The 23394-nt window shown below is 37.9% G+C and overlaps 1 long non-coding RNA gene across 1 annotated transcript in view; it reads right to left on the reverse strand.

The window, feature by feature from the left end:
- LOC101787980 (uncharacterized) overlaps positions 1 to 4549 on the reverse strand; it is a 61151-nt gene extending 56602 nt beyond the window's left edge. The window contains exon 1 of the long non-coding RNA XR_010045582.1: positions 4460 to 4549. This is a non-coding gene — a long non-coding RNA (uncharacterized LOC101787980). The remainder of the gene's footprint in view (positions 1 to 4459) is intronic.
- Positions 4550 to 23394: the final 18845 nt, after the last annotated feature.

The raw sequence follows: 23394 nt of genomic DNA on the forward strand, positions 1-23394 counted from the left end.
ATGCTGTGAAAGAAATTACTTTGAGATGAAATTTTACAAAAGCATTTTGAAAGGTTATGGATGCATCATACCTCCAAATAATACATATTCAGAAAGTTAAAGGTTTCTACAAAACAAATTAATAAACTAAAAGCCAAAACATGCATACAGTGCAAACTCAATGCATGATTAAATTTAAACAGACAATATCCTGTAAAGAAATGAGACAAACAGAACACTTATATACTGCCTGCAGAAACGTAAAATGGGAATCTAGTCATTTATTATGCATTTTATTATAAATACATACTATATATTACATATTTATAATAAAATGCATATATATATATATATATATATATATATATATATATTCTGCTCCTTAGGTATTTGCCAAAAAAAATAAGAACCTGAACTATATAAGGACTTTCTCACGCATATTCACAGCATTACTGACACCTAATAGACAAAAACTAGAAACTCAAATGTCCATTATGTTAATGGGCATAAACAACAATGAGATGCTTTTCAAATGAACTAATGAACTAAGCTAGACATAAAAGACTATATAACTAGGCTTCCACAAATACCAAATTGTAGAAGCAACAAAACTAGTGACAGAAAGTAGATCAGTGATTGCTGGTGGCTAGGGAATAAGGAAAGAAGATTAACACCAAAGAGATAAAAAAAAAAAAAACTCCTGAGGAATGATGAAAATGGGCTGTATCACAGTTATGGTCACAGTTACACAGCAATCACACTTTGTCAAATTAGGGGAGGTGATATAGCCAAGTGATAAGGATGAGTCCCCTGGGTTTGATTCCACAGCCCCAGAGGAGTAGGCGATAGTTTGTCAAATTGCTTGCTTATACTGGTGAATTTTGCCCAGTACAGTGCCACGTCTGTAATCCCACTACCTAAGAGGTTGAAGCAGGAGGATCCTGAGTTTGAGCCCAGTCTAGGCTACATAGTAAGTTCAAAATCAGCCTGGAATATGCAGCCTGACCCTGCCTCATAAATAACAAAGGAAAAAAAAAACCAAGATGGTGAATTTTATCACACATTAATTATGCCTCATCAAAACTAACTGAAAATGGGTGGGGCAGGCAGAAGGGAGAACCAGGAAGCAGCAGCGCCCTCCTCATGAGTCAGCCAGAGCCACACAGGCAGGGAGAGAAGATCCTTGCTCCCAAAGCGACTGGCTGATTCCCCGATTTGGAAGAATGCAGGCTGAGATGATAGCAACTGAAGTAAAGAAAGAACTGATTGACTGATTGACTGATGGATGGATTGATTGATTGATTGATTGATTGATTGATTTTGCAGAACTAAAGCTGGTAGTCTGAGCACCTATTTAGAGAATAACAACATGCAACATACTAACTACTGTGGATTTCCTACTGTAATTAATTGAAAATTTAAAAAAGATTAAAACAAAACAAAAAAAACCAAAGACATGCAGAGCATTGCCTCCCCTTGTCCACTAAATGCCAGCAATTCCTCAAAGTTGAGGGTTCTGCTTTTTCTTCTCAGTATACTTTCTCCCCCCACACTCCTTTCTTTTTCCATCATCCACTTCGGTTCAACAAGCACCTAGTCCATCATCACTAACAGACACCTCATTATCACAAAAGCCTAGTCCATCATCACTACAAGACACCTCTCAAATCTGCACCTCTAACCAGTATCTCTGGAGAACAGCAGTCTTATTTCCAAATGCCTTGTGACATCACCACATCAAATCCGCCTTCCCCACTTCACCAAATCCAGCCTCCCTACCTGATAATGCTCCACTACCCTTCCTCCTACATCCTTACAAAATCAGATCCTTTTGATGACCCTTAAGGTACCCAGGCTCAAAAGCAGTCTTTGAATCAGGCCTTTCCTCCATAGAGAGGCCTCTCTTGCTCTGTGCTTCAGTCCTCACAACTTGCTGTGGTAAACTACTGTACAATGGGCTGCTGAGGAGTGACCCCACTCCAAGACCCTCTGCCTAATTCTACCGAATTAATCTTAAAGCTCAATCCTAACTATATCACTGCTTTGCTATTTTAAAAAACTGATATTTCTCTTTTTTCTATCAAACTGAAGAGAAGCCTAATGGATTACTGTAACCCTACCTAAATCCCAATAACTAGTTCATTCATTTCCTGCCCTCACCCTGCTTAGAGCTCACAATCCACTGTCCTCTCCACTCTATCAAATAATATTATCCCAGCTCTAGTCAAGAAGGTATTCCTGCCAATCTCCACTAACAACTTAGCCAAAATGTGTTTACTCCTACCTCCATACCCACAACGATGCAGCTGCCCCACTAATACGTATCATTTCCTCCCTACCTAACCAGTTCTATTCTTCCCTTGGGTGATGATTCAGATCCCAGCTGCTCCTGCCTCCATTAAACCTGTTATAGTAACTTCCCCTGTAGTGCTGGGAATTGAATCCAGGATCTTCCACAAACCCGGCAAGTGCTTGACCCATGTGCTACATTTCTAGTCCTGTTTTAATGACTTTAGGTTTCAATTATTTTTGTCATCTTGGAATTTCTAAGGCTCTCACATGGAACTACATTAGAACTGTAAAACTAAATGTTAAATGTTGTCTTGTATGATTTCTACTTGGTTCACAATATCCCGTAAGAGATCCTTCTTGGGGGCTGGGCATTTAGCTCAGCGGCATATGCACCTGCCTTGCAAGCAGGCGGTCGTGAGTTTGATCCTCGGTATTGATTAAAAAAAGAGAGAGAGATTCTTTCTTTTTGTATTCCTGCATAGATATTAGCACATTTGAAATATAGTAACTTTTACTAATAAAATAAGCAAAAGTATATTACCATAAATTGTAGAATAAAAGGTTTACAAGCAGCTAAAAGCAAGTTTACTATTTAATGATTCTTTTTTCATTATTCCACACAATAACTCAAAATAGTGATTCCAAACAATGGTTGCTATCAAAGAGGACTTTTTAGAACATCACTGTACTTTTTAATGAAAGAATCTTTGACAACAAAGGAGACTATTATCCATTTGTCAAGTGTAACACCCTGACAATCCAGAAATGTCAGTACCTACAGTTTAATTTGCAGCTGACCTCAGGCCAAGAACCAGACACTAGACTTTAACAAAAGTCTTCATCACATTGTTTGTAGAAAAAAATTTCCCCTTCTTTAGAATCATTAGTCTGCAAACATCTATAAAAAATAGCCTATATCATGACAACAATAATAGTTTTGTTTTGTTTTTGATAAGGTCTATGTAGCTTGGGCTATCCTTGAACTCTCTGTGTAGCCCCGCTGGCATCAAACTCATGGTGATCCTCCTGTTTTGGCCTCCTGTGTGCTGGTATTTTAGGCATGCATATATTTTAGTAAATTTATCCTAGCTGAACTCCCAGTAATATCTTTTGTTTTTGTTTTTTGGTCTTTTTGAGACAGGGTCTCACTAATGCAGTTCAGGCTGACCTTGAGCTTACCCAGGCTAGTCTTGAATTCACAATGATTCTCCTGTCTCAGAGTGCTGGGATTATGGTGTGAACCACCACAACTGGCTTCAATAGTGTATCTTTAAGAACTCTTGTTATTTGCCTGTTTGTGGGGGTTAGTAGTATTGCAGATTTAACCCAGGACCCTCACACAAACTGAGCTATCCTTTTTCACTTTTTATTTCTGAGACAGGATCTCACTAAATCGCCAAAGTGCCCATTCTGGGCTCAAACTTTTATTCCTCCTACCTCGCAAGCCCAAAATGCTGGGATTACCAATGGGCACCACCACGAGAACTGATTTGTAGAAGATTCCTTAAATAAAAAACAGAGAAATAGCAAAAACCATGGCTAGTCCACAACCATGAGATATGAATTGTAGTCAGGTGTTGTGAGGAGAACATTTAGAATCAGGACACAGAATTTGTAATATTATTATGATGGTCACTTGGAGTTAAACACAAGAAAATCTGTCCACAACACCAAAGACATAGAATATTCAGCCAAAGGCCTGGATCCCACAGCAATGTCCTGCATGAGTCCAGATGAAAACCTAGAGCCCATAACAGTGCCTCCCATGCATCCAACTGGAGGACTAGAGCCCACAGAAGGACTCACGCCAGACTCTTTTATGGATCTGTGCTGGGAAGGCCCAAAGGTCAACAATAGAAGCTAGAAAGTGTATGCCAGTGGGGTGAAGGAGCTGTGCTGGTAGGTTGACATTCTACCCTGGAGCTGAGAAGTCACACTCAAAACAAAGATCAGGGCTGTCCCGAAAAGCACCACAGCCATCCTTAGCGACACGGAGTCCTGAGCTCTTCCAATAAGAACATGCCAGAAAGCCAGCATGATGAGTTTGCCTTGGAGAGTAAATGGCACGCATCTTTCCCTCTAGAGCCAGGAAGCAATGTTCCATGAAAGGACCACAGCTCTTCCAAAGGGAACCACAGCCACTCTCACCAACAAGGTCCCGAGCTCTTCATATGATGGTCAAACTCACGTTGGGGAAGCTAGTCATGACGAACTCCTCCAGAAGAACCAACGGCTCAAACATCAACACTTAGAGAAACCCACAAAGCCTAGCTTCTCCTTCTCCATGTCACTATTTATGCTGGCAACTTTCCTCAGGTGGAACATCTATGCTCAGCACGGTGCTGATTTAATTCAGCTGGTGTTAAGTTGACCATCAGTTTTTAATCCACAAGACTACCAAAAAAAAAGTTATCTGACAGATCTACTGGTATAAAAATAGTGGGGTAAAAGAAAAAGCCATAATAACAAGAACACTAAACTTTACCTTTAAAGCTACCTATTAATCTGTAAATCTAAAAAAAAAAAATTTTAAGGGTATATTCTAAGGGTATGTCCTTTTAGTTTTTTTTTTTTAATCTGGTGTCACTTTGCTTTTGTTGTTTTTGTTTGTATGCTTCTTGATTTTTGTTATTTTCTCTTTAAAATAAAAAAATCTGTAATTATGTTGATTTTAACAAATGTATTGTGACTTATTAGTAACCAGAACTTGATAAGAAAATATAAAGTTTATCCACAGTAATGCAGTCTATTACATATAAAGCACTTTACTCTTTTTTTTTATTTAAGAGGAAAAAGAGAAAAACACAAAACAAAACAAAGCAGTGTAAGGGTACACGTAATACAGAACTACAAAAAGAAAAAAAAAAACATAACAGTAAGAAATCACCTGTTAGTAGATTACATATTATCAACTTGAAAATAGTTGCTCAAATCACAGTATCAAAGAATACAAGGTGGACATTCAAACAGGGAGACTGCAAACAGCTGGGTTCAATGATCCAAAAACATTGATATAGTCAGCTATTCAACAGCCCTAAACACACTTGCTGTTATATCCGTTAGAGCTCTTTTTCTTTTTTTTTTTTTTTTCTTTTTTTTTCCCCTCTCTATTTTACAACAAAATTTACACATTTTGGATTTTATTACTCCTTAGTGCTTATTACTTTTTTTTGGGGGGGGGGGAGGTTTTGACTGACAGCTTTGTTTAGCACTTTACTCTTAATAACCTGGAAACTCAAGACAGAGTCTAGGGAGTAGCTCAGTAGTAGAGAGTGCACTTATCAAGCATAGGCAAGGTCCTAGGTCTAACCCACTGAAATTCAAGTCAGACATTAAAATAAGCCAAGCGTGGTGGTGCGCATGCCTATAATTGCAGCCCTCCAGAGGCTGAGGCAGGAAGATTGCTGTGAATTTGAGGCCAGCCTGGACTTACACAAGCCAGTTTAACACCTGCCTGTACTACACAGTGAGACTCTGTCTCAAAAAACAAAAAATCATTACAATGAATAAAGAAGATCTATAACTATCTAGACTGTATTAAACTAGAATGATCATTTTGATACAGTAAAGGAATTAAGATATAACAAACTGGGTATGGTAATGCATTCCTCTAATCTCAGCTATTTAGAAGACTGAAGCAGGAGGATTTCAAGTTTGAGGCAAGCCTGGACAAACTGGCAAAATCCTGTCTCAAAACAAAATATAAATTAAAAAGTCGGAGATGCAGCTAAGCACTTACTCCCTGAGATCAGTCCTCAAAACAAATTTTAAAAAAGGAGACCAAGCAACCAATCTGAAATATATTGTTGTACTCTAAGAAAATAGCTTCGTTATATGTGTATTATAGCAAACCTGCAACGTGGCTTACTAAATGTGTTTGTTTTATCCTTTTTCCCTAACTGATATGTTAAGTGACCTAATTGATATGTTGAGCAACACTCTCCCCTGTAAAGAATTGCAAGAATCTCACCTAATTGATATGTTAACCATTGTTGCCCTCTACAAACTACAGAAGCTGTGCTAAAACAAGCTAACAAGGGTTGTTAATCACTGCTAGGCGCCTCTATTCTCCGCTAAAGAGCTAAGGAATACTAGAATGGCAATTAATTTACACTTGTTTAAAGTAACCAGCTTGTGTGCAGAGAGATTTGCCTGTGAGTTTAACCCTTTACCCTGACCTTGACACATAACCGCCGCAGTTATCTGTTCTGTATGGTGCCTTATTGCCTCCCTCTCCCCTCACCTATCTATCTAGGCCATAAAGAATTTGGGTTTCTGGTGACCTCCCCCCGACCCGGTGATGATCTGTCATAAAATGAGCCTGCCCCAATTTTAAGAACTGCTTAGCTTAAAGAAATTACCGGGTAATACTATGGCCCAAACCCTGATTGGTGCTTTCCTTTTGTTCTGTATGTATCAAATGAGTTAGATATCAGGTCTTTATAAAACTTAAGTTCCAGCGTCTCATAACTCGTGACCCCTTCGCACTCACTAGTGAAGACAAGCTGTCCTGAGATAATTAACTCTCCACTTTCTTCTCCAAATATTGCTGCAGACGTGCCACTCTGAGATAATGTCAGTCTGCAAGATGGGAGTAATTTAAAAAACACCAGAAACTCCCTAGATTGTCAGAGCTAAGTGGACAGCAATACAGTTTCCAGACTCGGGTCAACAAGTTTGATGGCTCTACAGGTTTCTTTGTTTCTCTCCCCCCGCCTTTTCCTCCAGCACCTTTTTTAAAGTCCTCCCTTCAGCTTCTGGGGGACAGTCTCCACATTGGCTCCCGGAGACTGGTCGCCAGGCCTGGAAATAAAGCCTTTGCCACTAAATTTTCTGTTTCTTGCCTCCTTGGATTTTATACCGGGGCCCAAGTTATAACATATATATCCAAAAGAATTAAAAGCAAGAACTTGAACAGATATTTGTGTACAATATTCACAGGTTCATAGCAGCACTATTACAATAGCCAAAAGACAAAAACTCCAATGTCCAGCAACAAATGAATAGATAAACAAAGTACAACACATATGTACAATGAAGAGCAATAAAATTTTGATATATGCTACACCAAGGAAGGAACCTGAACACATTGTGCTTTGTAAAATAGCCTTTCTGAGGTGGGGAGAAGAGCGAGTAAATAACGTATAAGTACAGAATCTCTGAGAAGACACACAAAAAACTGATTAATAGAGCTAGAGACTGCAGCTCAGAGGCAGAGTAAGCAGAACACCCTGGGTTCAATCGCTGCCACCATGAAAAGGAAAAGAAAAAAAAATAAGAAATGTAATAACAGGAAAGATTAGGAAAAAGAAGATTGGGAATAAAAAGCAGATGTACCTGTTGCTATAGCACCCTTCATACTGTGTAAGAGTTCTTACCATGTGCATATATTGTTCAAGGACTTTAATAACAAAAGAAAAATACTGTTCAGGTAAGGAAACCATCCATATACACTAAAATCATTGGGAAAGGGCTGTGGGAGAGGCAATTTTCATGTTATCTCAAAATACTACCCCAGAGATTACTGATTACTTACAAATGCTGAGAAAGTATACATTTACAGTGAAGTAAACTAGAAGTAGTCATCACCTGAAATAAGCAATCAAACAACTCCACTGATAAAGAAAACAGAATTGGGGCTGGGGATTTAGCTCAGTGGCATAAGCACCTGCCTTGCAAGCAGGCTGTCATGAATTCGATCCCCAATACCGATTAAAAAAAAAAAAAGAAAGAAAGAAAACAATTAATACTGACTTAGGTGAAGCAAGGTATACACATCACCTTTATGTCTCTTGTATAGCATTAATGCAATTAATGTTTAGTCTAATTGCATAGTCTTGAAAAAATTAGGAGCAAATTTAGACTGAGACATTTATGATACTGACTTAGATTCTTCAATAGTTAATTACTTTTACTTTTTTAAAAAATGCAGGTTAACTTTATATGCCCCACTTTAGTGTCTTGAATAACTATTTGTAAGAGGGCATCTGTAATCATCAATTAGTGATTTCTTACTGTTTATTTTTTTCTTTGAAAGTACGTATTATTTCTACTCGTTTCTGTTTTGTTTAGTCTTTCTTTAAAAAAAAATTTTTAAAAAGACACTACAGTACCCAGTGCTGATCCCAGAGTGTCATGATGTGAAATCCAGCAATACTATTATTCTTTGTTCAGAATGATTTTAGCCTGCTTTAGTTTGTTTAATCTCAACATAAATGAAGATATGGATAACTGCATGTATGTTTAAATGTATAGGATTGACAAGCATATTACTAAGTTTTGGTTGGATAGATGAACAGAAATGTTTGCAGTGTCACTGTTTGAATTCCCACTTTATATGTTCCACTTTCGTATCTTTTTTTTTTTTTTTTTGGTCTTTTTCGTTTTCGTTTTTATAGGTACCAGGGATCGAAACTCAACGACTGCCTGCTTGCAAGGCAGGCACTTATGCCGCTGAGCTAAATCCCCAGCCCCTCACTTTTATATCTTGAACAACTATTTTTTTTTTTATTTAAGAGGAAAAAGAGAAAAACACAAAACAAAACAAAGCAGTGTAAGGTTACACATAATACATAACTACAAAAAAAAAACATAACAGTAAGAAATCACCTGTTAATAGATTACATAATATCATCTTGGAAATAGTTGCTCAAATCACAGTATCAAAGAATACAAAGTAGACATTCAAACGGAGAGACTGCAAACAGCTGTGTTCAATGTTGAACAACTATTTGTAAGAAGACAGTATGTAGGGGCTGGGGGTTTAGCTCAGTGGCATAAGCACCTGCCTTGCAAGCAGGCAGTCATGAGTTCGATCCCTGGTACCGATAAAAAGGAAAAAGACAAAAAAAAAAAAAAAAAGAAGACAGTATGTAAACTTCAATTAGTGATTTCTTACTGTTTATTATTTTCTTTGAACCTATGTATTATTTCTACCCATTTTGTGTTTTGCTTAGTCTTTCTTTAAATAAATTTTTTTTAAATGCAGGTTATCAATCTATATTTAAAGGACATAAAAACTAAATTATGCCAACATGAATAGATCCAGGATCAGGGAAAAAATAAAGACAATTATAGGAGATATGTGGGGAAGAAAAAATTTAAATACACACATTACATATTAGATGATAATGAATTAGAGGTACTTTCTTTAGGTGAGATAAATTGGGCTTATGCCACACAGTCTGGTTTTAGGAAAAGCAGGTCAAACTTTTAGGAGGAGAATAAGGAATATGTTGAAGACTTCAACTTACTTTCACTTAAAATGTGTGTATGTACACATTGAGAGAAAAGTGCAAGTACAGCAAAATGCTACAAATTGTGAATTTATGTGAAGAATGTAGGTGTTTATTGTATAGTTCATCAACTTTATATAAATTTGAGAAATTTTCAAAATAAGTTTGGAGAGGAAGGTAAAAATGTGGATCATGGACAGCTGAGCCTCAATTATATTAAGAAGAAAAAAATTTTTATCATAAAAATATGCATAATTATTAAATAAGCATGGATTTTATTCATGTGTGTTCTGATGGAGCATGTGTAACACATTATTTATTCCCAGAAGTATCTATTTGTATTAGCCAAATCTTACCTTTAATTTCCTTGCAACATAGTCATTTCCTTGCAACAATTACACTGATACCATCCATATAAATTCAGAGCTATGCAGATAGACGCGCAACTCTCATTCAAAAATGACGTAGCTGACAGAAAAATATTATTCCTATAAACAAGCACTAAGTTGTCTACCCTTCCCACATATAAGATAAAATCTAGACAGCAAAATAACTTAACTTAAGCATGTACTTTGTGCAAACTGCACAAAAGGAGCTGAAGGACAAAGAATAGCTTGGTTCACCCAAAAAGAAGAAAAAAAAGCACTGGAAGGCAGAATTTTCCATCTCCTCAATATCTACACGCATGATCATGTTTTAAAAGAATATGAAATCCTGCACTAGAAAACATCAAGGCAATCTCTATTGTAACATGCCTGCAGGTAAGTTCTACCAGGGAAAATCTGATCTGCACCACTAATTTGGAAACATTTATGTACTTATCTATCTTTACATGTCTATTGTCTTAAGAAGTCACTTTTAAACAAAACAATGAAGTCACACTACTAAAGACATGACTCAGGAGGAAGGGTAAAGTTTTCCCTGTTTCCTATCTTGAAACCTATCTAACTCCTCCCCTAAAATATCTCATGTTGATAAAAAGTAGCCAAATTTGAAAGTAAGCCTATTCTTATGAACTCATCAAACTGTACATCATGTATACTTCTATGAATGTATATTACACTTTAATAAAGTTCTTTAAATATTTTTATTGAAATAAATACTTAGGTACAAATTTAGCAAAATACACAGAGGGGATCTATGTGCTAAACATGACAAAACACTGGTGACAGAAATCAAAGATCACTTACATTAAGAGACACGCTGGCCTAGATTGGAAAATTAAGCATTATAAAAATGCTTTTGATGCATTTTGAGCATTATAAAAATGCTCCTTTTGGGGGCTGGGGATTTAGCTCAGTGGCATAAAGCGCCTGCCTTGCAAGCAGGCAGACGTAAGTTTGATCCCTGGTACCGACAAAAAGGAAAAAGACCCCCCCCAAAAAAATGCTCCTTTTGTGCAGTTCCCCCCTCAAACTGATCTATCAACAATATTTATCAAAACCTCTGAAAAGCTTATCCATATCTATAAACAAATTTACTTTAAAACATATGTGAAGGCTTATAGCTTAGTGATGGAGCACTAGTTTAACATAACACACACTCTAGAATTCAAACCCCAGCACCAAAAACATTTTAAAAAGAATGACTATGTATACTTAATGACCTGAAAAGATAAACACAGCAATGCTGATTTTATAATCAAAAGTGAAACCCCTGTCTTGTATGCACTTTTTTTTAAAAAAATTGGTAGGAAAAGCATATAAAACTTATTTGTAAAAGTAAAGGAACAAAATAGCTAAAATCATAAATTATATCATCAACTTGGAACAACTAAGAAAATCTTGGCAAATATAAATAAAATATAAATTAATCCTCAAAAAAAGAAATAGTTTAAAAATAAGACCTTTGGAAGACCACCAGGATGGTGCTTCTTAAAAGTAGACTATCTGGGGCTGGGGATTTAGCTCAGCGGCATAAGCACCTGCCTTGCAAGCAGGCAGTCGTGAGTTCGATCCTCGGTAACGACAAAAAGGAAAAAGACAAAAAAAATAAAATAAAATAAATTTTAAAAGTAAAGTAGACTATCTGCCTCCATTTTGGCTAAACCTGGCCCTAATCCCATCTATTGACATGTACAAATCTGGCAAGGATAATACTCGACCTCCTCAATTGGCTTTAAGCATTGCAAAAGGCACTGATGTGTAGCCTCTGAAGCAATGCAACACATCAGTATTGCCCCATCTATATCTCCTGAACAGCACGTGTGAGCTAGGTCAAGAGACACCATGGTGTGACTGAGATTGAAGCTTCAGAAAGAACCCCTGATGTCTCAGGGCAAGAAGGCCAGACAAGGGTGGAGCATATAGCTTGGTGACATAAGCACCTGCCTGACAAGTGCAAGGTCCTGAGTTCAATTCCTAATATGAGGGCAGAGCCCAGCAAAATGACAATCTTTAGGCTGGGGACTCAGCTCAGTGGCTCCAATGCTTGCCTGGTAAGCATAAGGTCATGAATTAAATCCCAGATATCAAAAAAAGAAAAAAAAGAAGCCCAGACAACAAAGCTGAGGCCATGGCCAAAAACACAAGATACTTCCTCAAAATGTATTACGCAGGTTCCTCCAAATTTACAGGTCTGCATACCTCTCTCTCTCTGCATCATGCAGAGGAGTTATTATGCCTCCTGCCCAATCCAGCTCACAGTCACTTGACCTCGAGCCACTCCCTTCTTCACAGATTAATAAACCTGGGTTCAGCCCTGGGTCATGGCCTTTGTTGCAGTTAGCCAGTGTTCTGACTGAACTAGGACCTCCCTTGGCTCCTCACCATTGAAGATAGGTCTCTGTGTCTTCATTCTTGCCATGAATTGCACTGGAAGTTACTGTGCTCTGTCACCAGAGACTTTTTTTTGGTTGTTTTGTTTTGGTACTGGGGATCAAACTCATGACTTTGCACTTGCCAGGCAGGCACTTATGCAGTAAGCTAAACCCCCAGCGAGTTGCACTAGAAGTGGTAGATTGGAATTACTTATTGGAATTCCAATAACTTTTCTGTGGGATTACAAACGTGGACTCCTCTGGACTGGGATAAGGCCGATGAGGGCTCTCTATAAAGACTATCCAAAAATCTGCTTAAGCAGTAAGAGCAACTAAAACAAAGCAAATTATGAGATGTTGTCAATTAATCAGGAAGCAAAATTTGTTGTAGACGCTATAGGTGGTTTAAAACATCGACTTCAGGGCTGGAGATTTAGCTCAGTGGCATAAGCCCCTGCCTTGCAAGCAGGCAGGCGTGAGTTCAATCCCTGGTACCGATAAAAAAAAAATCGACTTCAAGCCAGGCGTGGTGGTGCACTCCTATAATCCCAGCACTTGGGAGGCTGAGGCAGAATTGTTTGCGAGTTTAAGACCAGTCTAGGCTACAAAGTGAGCCTAAGGCCAGCCTGAACTGCACAGCGAGACCCTGTCTCAAAAAGACAAGAAAGAAAGAAAGAAAGAAAGAAAGAAAGAAAGAAAGAAAGAAAAAAGAAATCAACTTCAAATACAAAAATCCACTTCCCAACAAAACAGGCTCTTAACCCTCCTCTTATTCCAATAGTACTAATAGTCAGAGATGGTTATATACACACACAAAAAGAGCCAACATAGAAAGTATGCAAAACAATGCTGCTTTATTTTTTTCCAGTACTAAAAACTGAACTGAGGTCCTTCACATTAATGTACATTCTCATCCCAAGTACACACACCCTTTTTTTTTCTTTGAAGCAATGCAACACAGGATCTTGCTAATTCACTAACCTGCCCCAGCAGGGCTTGAATTTGCAATCCTCCTGTGTTAGCCTCCTCAAAATGGTGAGATTAAATGTGTGCGCCACCACATCTGTTTTAAAGTTTACTTTAAAAGATATGGGTCACTTACTTTTTAATCTAGGGCAATTTGAAAATTTTACTTTATCAAACTATAAAACAATAATCACAAAGTCTACAGAAAGCAATAAAGAAAGCTTTATACTAACTGTGAAGCAGGAGGAATCCCACCATTCCCCAAGAGGTACTTTTAATTTTGCCTTTTGCCTTGCAGCCAGCCTAGCTACATCACAAGCCCCAGGCCTGTTCCATGAAATTTATGTGTTGGTTACAACTCTGGTCATGGATTTATCCCACATGACTCTATGCTATAGCCTCTCTGGATGATGCCATTGCCTTGCAGCACCCCCCAATTAGGTCCATGAGAAACCACTCCCCTATCCATGACCAAAAACAGTATGATACTGTGCATGCTGATGCCCTATATAAAGCAAACTTTCTATACTCTTGGTTTATGTACTTTTCCCCTTATACTGTGCCTTAAGTCCTAATAAAGATCCTTCTACATGGTGTATTTTTGCCTGCTTATGATTTGTATCTTGAGTAGAACAAGCTGAGCTGATACACTAAGAGCTGATAACACCAAAGGCCACTAGTGCCCAAAGCAGCCACAACTGGCAACACTGAAGGCAGCAGCAGTAGAAAACAACAGACAACAACAATTTACTGCCAGATGCCACCATCTCTGGGGCTAGAAAAATCCCCTAGGTCTGCCAGTAGCTGCTGGTTCCACGCAGTGAGGTGGGCCATTAAAACTAAGAGCTGAAAAAAAAATCTAAGAGCTGATGATAGTCCCTGGCATGCAAAGCTCAGTAACACCAAAAGAGCTTCACTTTGCCAATTCACACTTTCTGTATTAATTAAGCAAGAATCCTTAGACACCTGGCAAGATTTTAGAAGGCCAACATTTTAGAAGACCTTCCCTTTTTGAAAAAGAGGCTGGGCAATGGCAAGAACAGTAAAAAGGTGACCTAGGAACAGGTCCATTTCTAATTTCCACCTTATAAATGTCCACAAATCCACACCAGCCAGAGACAACTGCCTCCATAAAGTAACTTATACTCAAATATGTTTTTTACCTATTCACCTAGTCTTACTAATATGTAACTATGGGAGAAAGAGAGGAAAGAATTATATGTTCCAATTTCACCAGGATATGACCATCTTACTTGCTCCTGCATGTACTGTTTACTGATTTGTTGGTTTGTTTTGTAGGCCTGGGAATTGAAACCAGGACTTTCACAATGAGCTACATCTACATTTCATTTCCATTTTTTTAAAATTTGAGATAGAATCTTGCTAAGTTGCCCAGGCTGGTCTCAAACTTTGATCCTCTGCCTTAGCCTCCTGTGTGTACTTCTTTACTTCAACACAGGCAAAAGATCAAAATGCCTATCAATAGTGTCTCTTAAGAATACAGTATTCAGCCAGTCACAGCAGAAATGTCTGTAATCCTAGCATTAGACAGAGGCAGGAAGACTGTGTGTGACTTTGAGGCCAGCCTCAGCTTCACAGTGAATTCAGTCCTAAACTAGGCCTTAAGGCAAGTTCAAGGCTAGCTTCGGCTGTATAATAGGACGCTGAATCAAGAAACAACAATGGGGGAAAAAACTTTTTTAAAAGTATATATAGCTCAGTAGTATAGTGCTTACATAACACATATGAAGTCTTGGAGCCAATCCCCAGAATAAGGTAAATTTTTTCAGTATTTCTCAGGCTATAAAAATTACAGAATTAACTAAGACAAGTTACATAGCATAGAGAACATTTTCTTTTTGCTAAAGCTGGAATCAAACCCACGGCGTTCTGCATGCCAGGCAAGCACTATACTACTAAACTACATCCCACTCCCAATATTAACTTTTAATAAGCAGAAAACTTAGATTTAAGAAACAGCAATGCAGTGGAAAATAAGGAACTTAACTACCTTTCACAGTTAAAAGGATCAAATGAGAAACCCACGTGAAAGTACTTCAACGCAGTGTACTAACATGAACTTTGATTATTATAAGCTCATGAGCAAACTACATAAATCTCAGGTCTCACTGTAAGATGAGAAAATCCTGTTAAATGAGCTTCATTTTATTTTTAAGTCTGAAGTTCTGGTATAGTGTGCTCTTGGCCTTCTACCTGCATTTAATGTACCTCTATGGATACTAGGTCCCAGGTCTTCATGTTTTCTATATTCACTGGGACACAGCCAACTCTTCACATTCTTCTCTTACGACCCTAGCTGCCTGAAAGTTAAAGAAAATACATCTGCTCCTTCCAAATAGAATTTAAGGCAAGGGATTTAGCTCAGCGGCATAAGTACTTGTCTGGCAAGCACAAGGTCGTGAGTTCAATCCCTGGTACCAAAAAAAAAAAAAGCCAAATAGACTTTAAACCCCTTCTTAAATTAATTTGTATCTCATGCTCTCTACTTTTCCTATCTTGCAGAGTAGGATGGTGGTTATGCAGACAGACTCTGGAGCCAAGCTAAATTCAGATCTTGGCTCTGCTATGTTATCTTTAACCTTGAATGACTTACTTAATCTCTTTGTCCTTTGGCTTCTTCACCTATACAAGGACTAACAACAATGTACCCACTACACAAAACTCTAAAAACACTGCTTGGACATAGTAAACATCATATAGTGACTTTCATTTTCCAATACTGCTTTCTCTAGAAGTATAGTAAATATAGAATAGGCTGAGATAAAACAAAGCAATATTTATCTCTTATTTTTCCTCAGCAAAAAATGTCTCATTATTCAACCACTACCAAAAGCTCCTCCACATCACTGTAGGAAATACACTCTTCATCCCTGGCTATTCAAATTCTCCAATCCAGTATTTCCCAAATTTAATTCCTTAGATTAGTAGTTTGGCTGGACGCTGGATGGGAGGGGTCCAATAAACTTGGGAATGTTTAGTTAAACAGGTTTCTTTCACATGTCAATAAGCACCATGGCCTTCCAGAGAAGGTTAAGTATACATTGTTTCTCAAATTTATTTGACTCTAAAAGCCTTTTGTCACAGAGCCACACTGGAACAATCTAATTCAAAATGTTATATCAACTCAGTATTTTGTTAATTTGACTCAAAGGCAGGTGTGTTCTCAAGTACATGCTGAGAATTTTTACTTAAGAAACTAGTCACTGGGCTGGGGATTTAGCTCAGCGGCATAAGCGCCTGCTTTGCAAGCAGGCAGTCGTGAGTTCGGTCCCTGGTACTGATAAAAATGAAAAAGACAAAAAAAAAAAAAAAAAAGAAACTAGTCACTGAGTCACTAGCAGTGGTACACACTGGAAATCCCAACCTATGGGGTGGGGGCAGAGGGGGGCTGCTAATACAGAAGACTGCAAGTTGGAGGCCAGCCTAACCAACTTTAGTGAGACTTTGTCTCAAAATAAAAAAAATTTAAATTGGGGCTGGGAATGTAGTTTAGGATGAATGTAGGCTCTGGGTTCAATCCCTGTTACAGAAAAAGGAAAAGAAAGAAAAAACAGTAACTGCTACCTTGCATAAATTACTTCAGAAATTTCTTAACAGGAATACTAACCTATTTTTTTTTAAAAATCTGATGACCAATTCCACATTCTTTATCACAACTGATTTCATGATCAGATTCTAACCTTTGAAGAAAGTCTATTTATTCATTAACCCCAAGTTTTCATAATGAATTGTACTCTTCCCTCAAAAGCATTCCACACAGAATCTTGTCAAATTATCCCAGTATCAGTGCAGGCATAATTGCAATTTACAGTGTTGAAGAGCTTTCCAAAAGAACACCATCCAACATACGAAGACAGAATAATGGAGTTCTGCTACTTCACAATCCCTAATGAATCAATAAATTTAAACAATGATCATTACAGCTGCTAACATGACAAAGAGATAGTAAGATCTTACGTATGTACCTTGTAAAAGAAACAAACCCACTCCTATTAAGTACTCATTCCAAAAACAAAAATAAAAACAATCTATCAACTTACAGGAAATTCAGAAAACAGAAAAATGTGTTAAATGACATTGCAGAGATGCAATCAGCAGACTGAAACTATGGGAAACATCTCAGGGCAAACAACATAGTTTCTTCTAACAAAACTACAAGAAAGGAAAAACAGTGCAGAGTGTCAAGATTAACAGTGAATAAAAAGCCGGGCATGGTGGCTCATACCCATAATCTTTCCATTCCAGGAGGCTGAGGTAGGAAGATCACAAGGTTAAGTCAAGCCTTGGCAACTTAGTGAGAATCCAACTTAAAATCAAAACAGATCGGAATAAATAATAAATCAAAACAGATGGAAATAAAAAAGTAAAAGTGGAAAAACATCCCCAAAATTGTACAGTCAAATCCCACTTCAAGTTAATAAATTACTTATCTTTATCTATAAACCAGAGAAATATAAAACTGAGTTGCACATATGATATTAAAAATTTGCAATAAGACTGAGGTGTAACTCGGTAGTAAAGCACTTGCCTAGCATGTTTGAGTCCCTGGGTCTGATCCTCAGGATTACAAAAGGAAAGCATCTTGTTATAAAATTTGGGGCATGATTACCAATGTGTTATAAAAGATTCTTTTAGGGCTGGGCATGGTGGCGTACTCCTGTAATCCCAGCACTCAGGAGGCTGAGGCAGCAGAATCCTTGTGAGTTCAAGACCAGCTCGGGCGACAAAGTGAGTTCAAGGCCAGCCTGAACTGAATATCAAGACCCTGTCTCAAAAAGAAAAGAAAAAAAGATACTTTCAGAGCTCAACATTGAGATATCTGAAATGTACAAAGTGTCTATGTCTAGAATTTGGTTTAAAATAATCTATAGAGATTGGGGGTGAGGTGTGACACATAGAAATATAGATGAAATAAGATAATCCTTTACATGTTGATAATTCTATGTATTTAAATATTTTATAATAAAATGCTGCTTGGGAATTGAATTACTTTCCTAGGATTATTTATTATCTCTACATATTCCTATAACAGATTAATCCAGTCAGGCAAAGTGACTGTAAATTTATTACTATCAAACTATACATTACTGAGGCTGGGGATTTAGCTCAGCGGCATAAGCGCCTGCCTTGCAAGCAGGCAGTCGTGAGTTTGATCCCTGGTACCGATAAAAAGGAAAAAGACAAAAAAAAAATTATACATTACTGTAAGAAATCATTTGGAAGCCAGATTCAGTGACACATGAATGTAATCCCAAACTACTCAGAAGGCTGATGCAGAAGGAAAGAAAGTTCACAGCTTGTCTGGGGAACTTAGCTAGACTCTATCAAAATAAGGACAAGGGTATGTAGGTGAGTAGTAGAGAACTTGCTTGACATGTGAAAGGCCCTGGGTTCAGTGCCCAGCACCACAAAGGAAGGAAAAGAGGGAAAGAGGGAGGGAAAGAAGGAAGGAATGATTCAAGAGGCTAGGAGTGTAGCTCAGCCATAAGACACTTGTCTAGCATGTGTAAGGCCCTAGGCCTTGGGTTCCATGTCCAGTAACACCAAAAAAATAAAAAATAAAAACAAACAAAAAAAGTCATTTAACATGAATTTTACCAGTAATCCACAAGCTAAATTCTCCAATGTAATTGTTTATTACAAGGCTGTTAATAAACAACAAGGCTTTTAACAGTATCTAACCAATTTGCAGTGCCCCATCAAAAAAATACAATGTTCAGAAGGGCATGGTGGCACACACCTATAATGCCAGCACTCCTTAGCCTGAGGTGGGAGGATAACCAGGAGGCCAGCTTGGGCAGCAAAGTGAGTTCAAGGCCAGCCTGAACTACATAATGAGATATCTCAAAAAAAAAACAAAAAAAAGCAAAAAAACAAGAGTACAATGTTCAAGTACAGAATAGTTTATCTTTATTTATTAAATATAACAAAAGTCACAGAAAAAACCTTGCAGGCAATGTTGCACGGTCATTGCTATCTTTCTACTCCTCTGAGCCTTGGGATTTCTGGAATTTATCATCAGCAAACTTAACTGCATAAGCACTCTGGCTGATCGAACTACCAAATAGATCCAGTTTTATCTTGCATACAAAATCCCTTTCCCACTTGCCTACTCTGAAATAAGGAGCCAAACTAACAGATGGCAGATCAAAAGGCAGGGAGCAGTGATAGAGAGCCAGCATAAGAGAGCATGTGAAAAAAGCAAATAACATTGAGACCTCAAAGACATCTTATATAATAATTAAAGACCATAAAAACAATTAGCAATTCCTCAAATTTTTGCAGAACACACTGTCAATCCTCAATTATTTTCAATAAACTAAGTAAATTTGCATCTGATTTTATCCCCTTACACAGCATAGTTTTTAAAAAAACTCCTTAATAGAGTAATTAACCAAACCACTGCAAACCACTCTCAAAATGAACAAGAGAAATGAGACATACCAAATTTTTATTCTATTCATTACTGCGGTACATTACATCTCCCTTTTTAAAAGCAGCCAGATTTTTTCACTTCAAGAAACTGTATGTCTTAAAAACACCTAGATTTAGCGTTAGAGCTGTAGCTCAATAGTAGAGCACTTGTTAAGCAGATATGAGGTCCTGGGTTCAACCCCCAGTATCTTAAAAAAAAAACTTTTTTTTTCTAGCTATGAAGATAAAAGCCTCTACCACCCAGGATTTAGCTCAGTGGCATAAGGGCCGGCCTGGCAAACCCAAGGTCGTGAGTTTGATCCCCAGTATTAAAAAAAAAAAAAAAGATAATAGTCTGTTAGGAGGTCAAGTGAAAAGCATCAGGAAAACCAGTTAATAAATTATGTACTATAATTAGCTAAGAAATAATGATGGTTTATACCAGGGTAGTAAGGCAGAGATGATGCAATGTGATTGGATTAAAAATATAGAATCTGGGGATGTAGCTCAGTGAGTAAGGTCCTGGGTTCAGTCTTCAGATTTGCAAAACATAGATGTATATATGTATGTTTACATATGTATATGTATACATATTGAAAAGACAAAATCAAGAAAATTTGCTGATGGTCTGGTTATAAGGTACAAGGGAAAAACTACAACTGACTAGTCAATGGTGCTGCCATTTACTATAAGCAGATTAAGAGAAACTGATAAGGATAGGAAGCACATTTCAGTTGAACACATTTAGTCTGAGATACCTATTAGCCAAACAAAATATAAACAGATGCATTACAACACTGGATCTCAGGAAAGGGTCTAAGCTGTAAAAGAGGGAGGAAGTCAGCACACAGACAGTAAGTAGTAAAAGCCAGAAAACTAGATAAAGATAATTCAAGAAGATTTTTTTTAATTTAATCCTCACTTTAGTTCTATGAAATAGCAACTATTATTCTCATTAGGAAACTTAGAGATTAAGACTTGCCTAGCACGACTAAGCCAGTCAGTGGTAGTCTAAAAGAACAGAAAACAAACAAGATGGGGCCCAAGATATATCTCAGTGGCACAAGCACCTACCTGGAAAGCACAAAGTCCTGAGTTCAGTTATCTGTACCATAAAAAAGAAAAGAAAAGAAAAAAAGGTATTTTGTCTACAATTCCCTTGGACCTTTCTCAAATGAGACTCATCATCTATAACACACAACAAACAGTTGGGGAGAATATTTCTTGATTCTCCCAAGGATAATCATTCTAGATACATTGGAGAAAAGTTAATTCTTTATATGTGCACGTGTCCAAAGGTCTTAGAATATTAAGAGTTAAACTTTCTGGTGGAACTCCAGTTTAAAAAAGCTATATTCTGTTACTGTTATATTACTGCTCCATTACTACTAGAACAACTAGGAGCCACTTAAAATAAGTTATTTCTATATAGCAAAGAAATCAACAAAACAAAGATAGCTTATGGGTGCAAGAAAAGACCTGCAAGATATTTAGTAAAAGGTTAATATTCCAAATATATAAAGGATTCACATAACTCAGTAGAAAACACACACACAAACAACTAGTAAAAAATGGGCAAAGGAGCTAAGGAGATGTTTCTACAAAAACTGTAAAAATGACCAACAGATTTATTAAAAGGTATCCAGCATGCCCACTCATTAGAGAAATGAGTTTGATGCCCAGTCCTGTCCTGATTGTTTTCACTCTTTCCTGACACAGCAGGTTCACACAGCGATGCACACTTCCCAACACCAGAGGCCGCCCTTGACCCGTGATTGCTGTGTGACAGTCGCCCAGCGGGTGCCTTTGTCCTGAACAGCAAGGGAGAACATCTCAGAGGCTGCTGCAGTCTCTGGGTAATGCCCTTTAGGACAGAGAACCTTGTATTCAGAGAGACAGAAACGTCACCTGCCATTTCATCCTGGCAAACTGCTGCCTAAGACTGCAAAATTCATGCATCACATTTGCATGTAACTAAAGACACAGCACCACCTGTTCATTAGCCCTCTCCGTGTGGCCATCGTAAAAAATTAATATGCAACTAGTGTGAGAAAAAAGGTTCTGAAGGCATTTTCTGGCAGAGGCATATGAATATTTTTATTCATATGGTCACAGCCTTCATAGTATCTATTGCCTGTGTTTTGTTTTGTGGGATTTTGTTTGTTTGTTTGTTTGTTTTTCTCTCTGATGTTTTGCAAAAGTTCTAAAGCCTTTTAAGCAACTGGAAATACCAATTTGCTTCCCCTGAGGCAAAAAATAGAGACATGCACATAGAGCGCTTGGACGCCATGACCTTCTGGAAGATCACCTACAGATCTGAACAGTCCACGCGTCCCAGAATTTGATAACCAAGGTGACACAGAACATGCACTGCACTGGAAGTCAGAGGAGCTCATGACAGTCCTCCTCCTACCACCTGCCAATGTTGTGGCCATATGCAAGGCAACTCTCTCATGCGCTGCTTTGTCAGCTGCAACATGGAAATATTACAGAATTATAGAGTTTAAACACACAGCAGAGGTAAAAATAAAATGGAAACCCAGTGGACAAAACTAGGTGCTTGCTTTTTTTTTCTAGTTACTATACACACACACACACACACACACACACACACACACACACACACATACAATTTTTTATCTTGTATTTGTCAATTTGAGTTTCTGCCAGGGCTGCCTTTCATTACACTTTCTAAGCTTATCGAACAAGACCAAGCAAACTTCACAGCAGCTGACCCTTTCTCTGCAAAGGAAGGACATATTTGCTTTTCAGAATTTTTGTTCTCAGTATGTTTGGATAATAGTCACATGATATTTAGGCACCTCGGTACTTCAGATATAACCAGTGTGACGGTTTGCATAAGTTGGGGTGGGTTATTTCATGGGCTATGCATGCCTAAGTAATGTGATAGAAACTGTAAAGAGGTGAAAGTTGCAGGAGAAAACCTAAAATGATCTCCACAATTAGTCTTTGGTAGGACTGAGGTGCCTATAGATTATTTTGTCTTCTGGAGACACCATTAGCATTACCATAAAAATGGCAAGAACAAAAGAATTAGTCATCAAAATAAAGCAGGGGATGACATAACATTATCCAAGATAACCAGAACAATGTTAACTTATGTAAGCACGTAACTCACCAATAGTCAAGCAATATTTAGCATATCATAGAATTTAAAATTGAATTTATAGTAAGATCATCTGTTAGGAGTACCCAAGAGGTCAAGAAATATCTATTTATTTTTGAGACTGCTCACTATGCAGTTCAGGCTGGCCTTGAACTCACTCTGTAGCCCAGGCTGGTCTTTAACTCACAGAGATCCTCCCTCTGCCACCTGAGTGATTGAACTACAGTCATGAGCCACCACAGCTCGCCCAGGTGCCTATTTGAAAAGCTAGTTTCCTCGGCTTAGCTGGGATAATAAATGAACACTTATTCTTTACACATCTACTAGATTTAAAATATCGTACAGGACATGCCACAAGGATACATGAAAGAATTACATACATACTGATACTCATCAATCCTGCTTTGAGCCTTTGCCCAGATATGCCTTAGGTACCCTAAATCTCCAGCAACGCATGAAGGATGAGGTCGGGCAGGATGGAGGCCTCCCACCCTGGTATGTGCAGGCACTCTTGCTGGTGGTTAGAACAGAGGATGGAGCTGCAAGCGGGAACTTAAGTCTATGTGGAAGGGCTTGCTCATTTCCAGCATAGACACAATGAT

The sequence above is a fragment of the Cavia porcellus genome, unplaced genomic scaffold, assembly GCF_034190915.1.
Source record: "Cavia porcellus strain 051 isolate PalLab524CR breed Dunkin Hartley unplaced genomic scaffold, mCavPor4.1 scaffold_37, whole genome shotgun sequence".
In the NCBI taxonomy this organism is placed as follows: domain Eukaryota; kingdom Metazoa; phylum Chordata; class Mammalia; order Rodentia; family Caviidae; genus Cavia; species Cavia porcellus.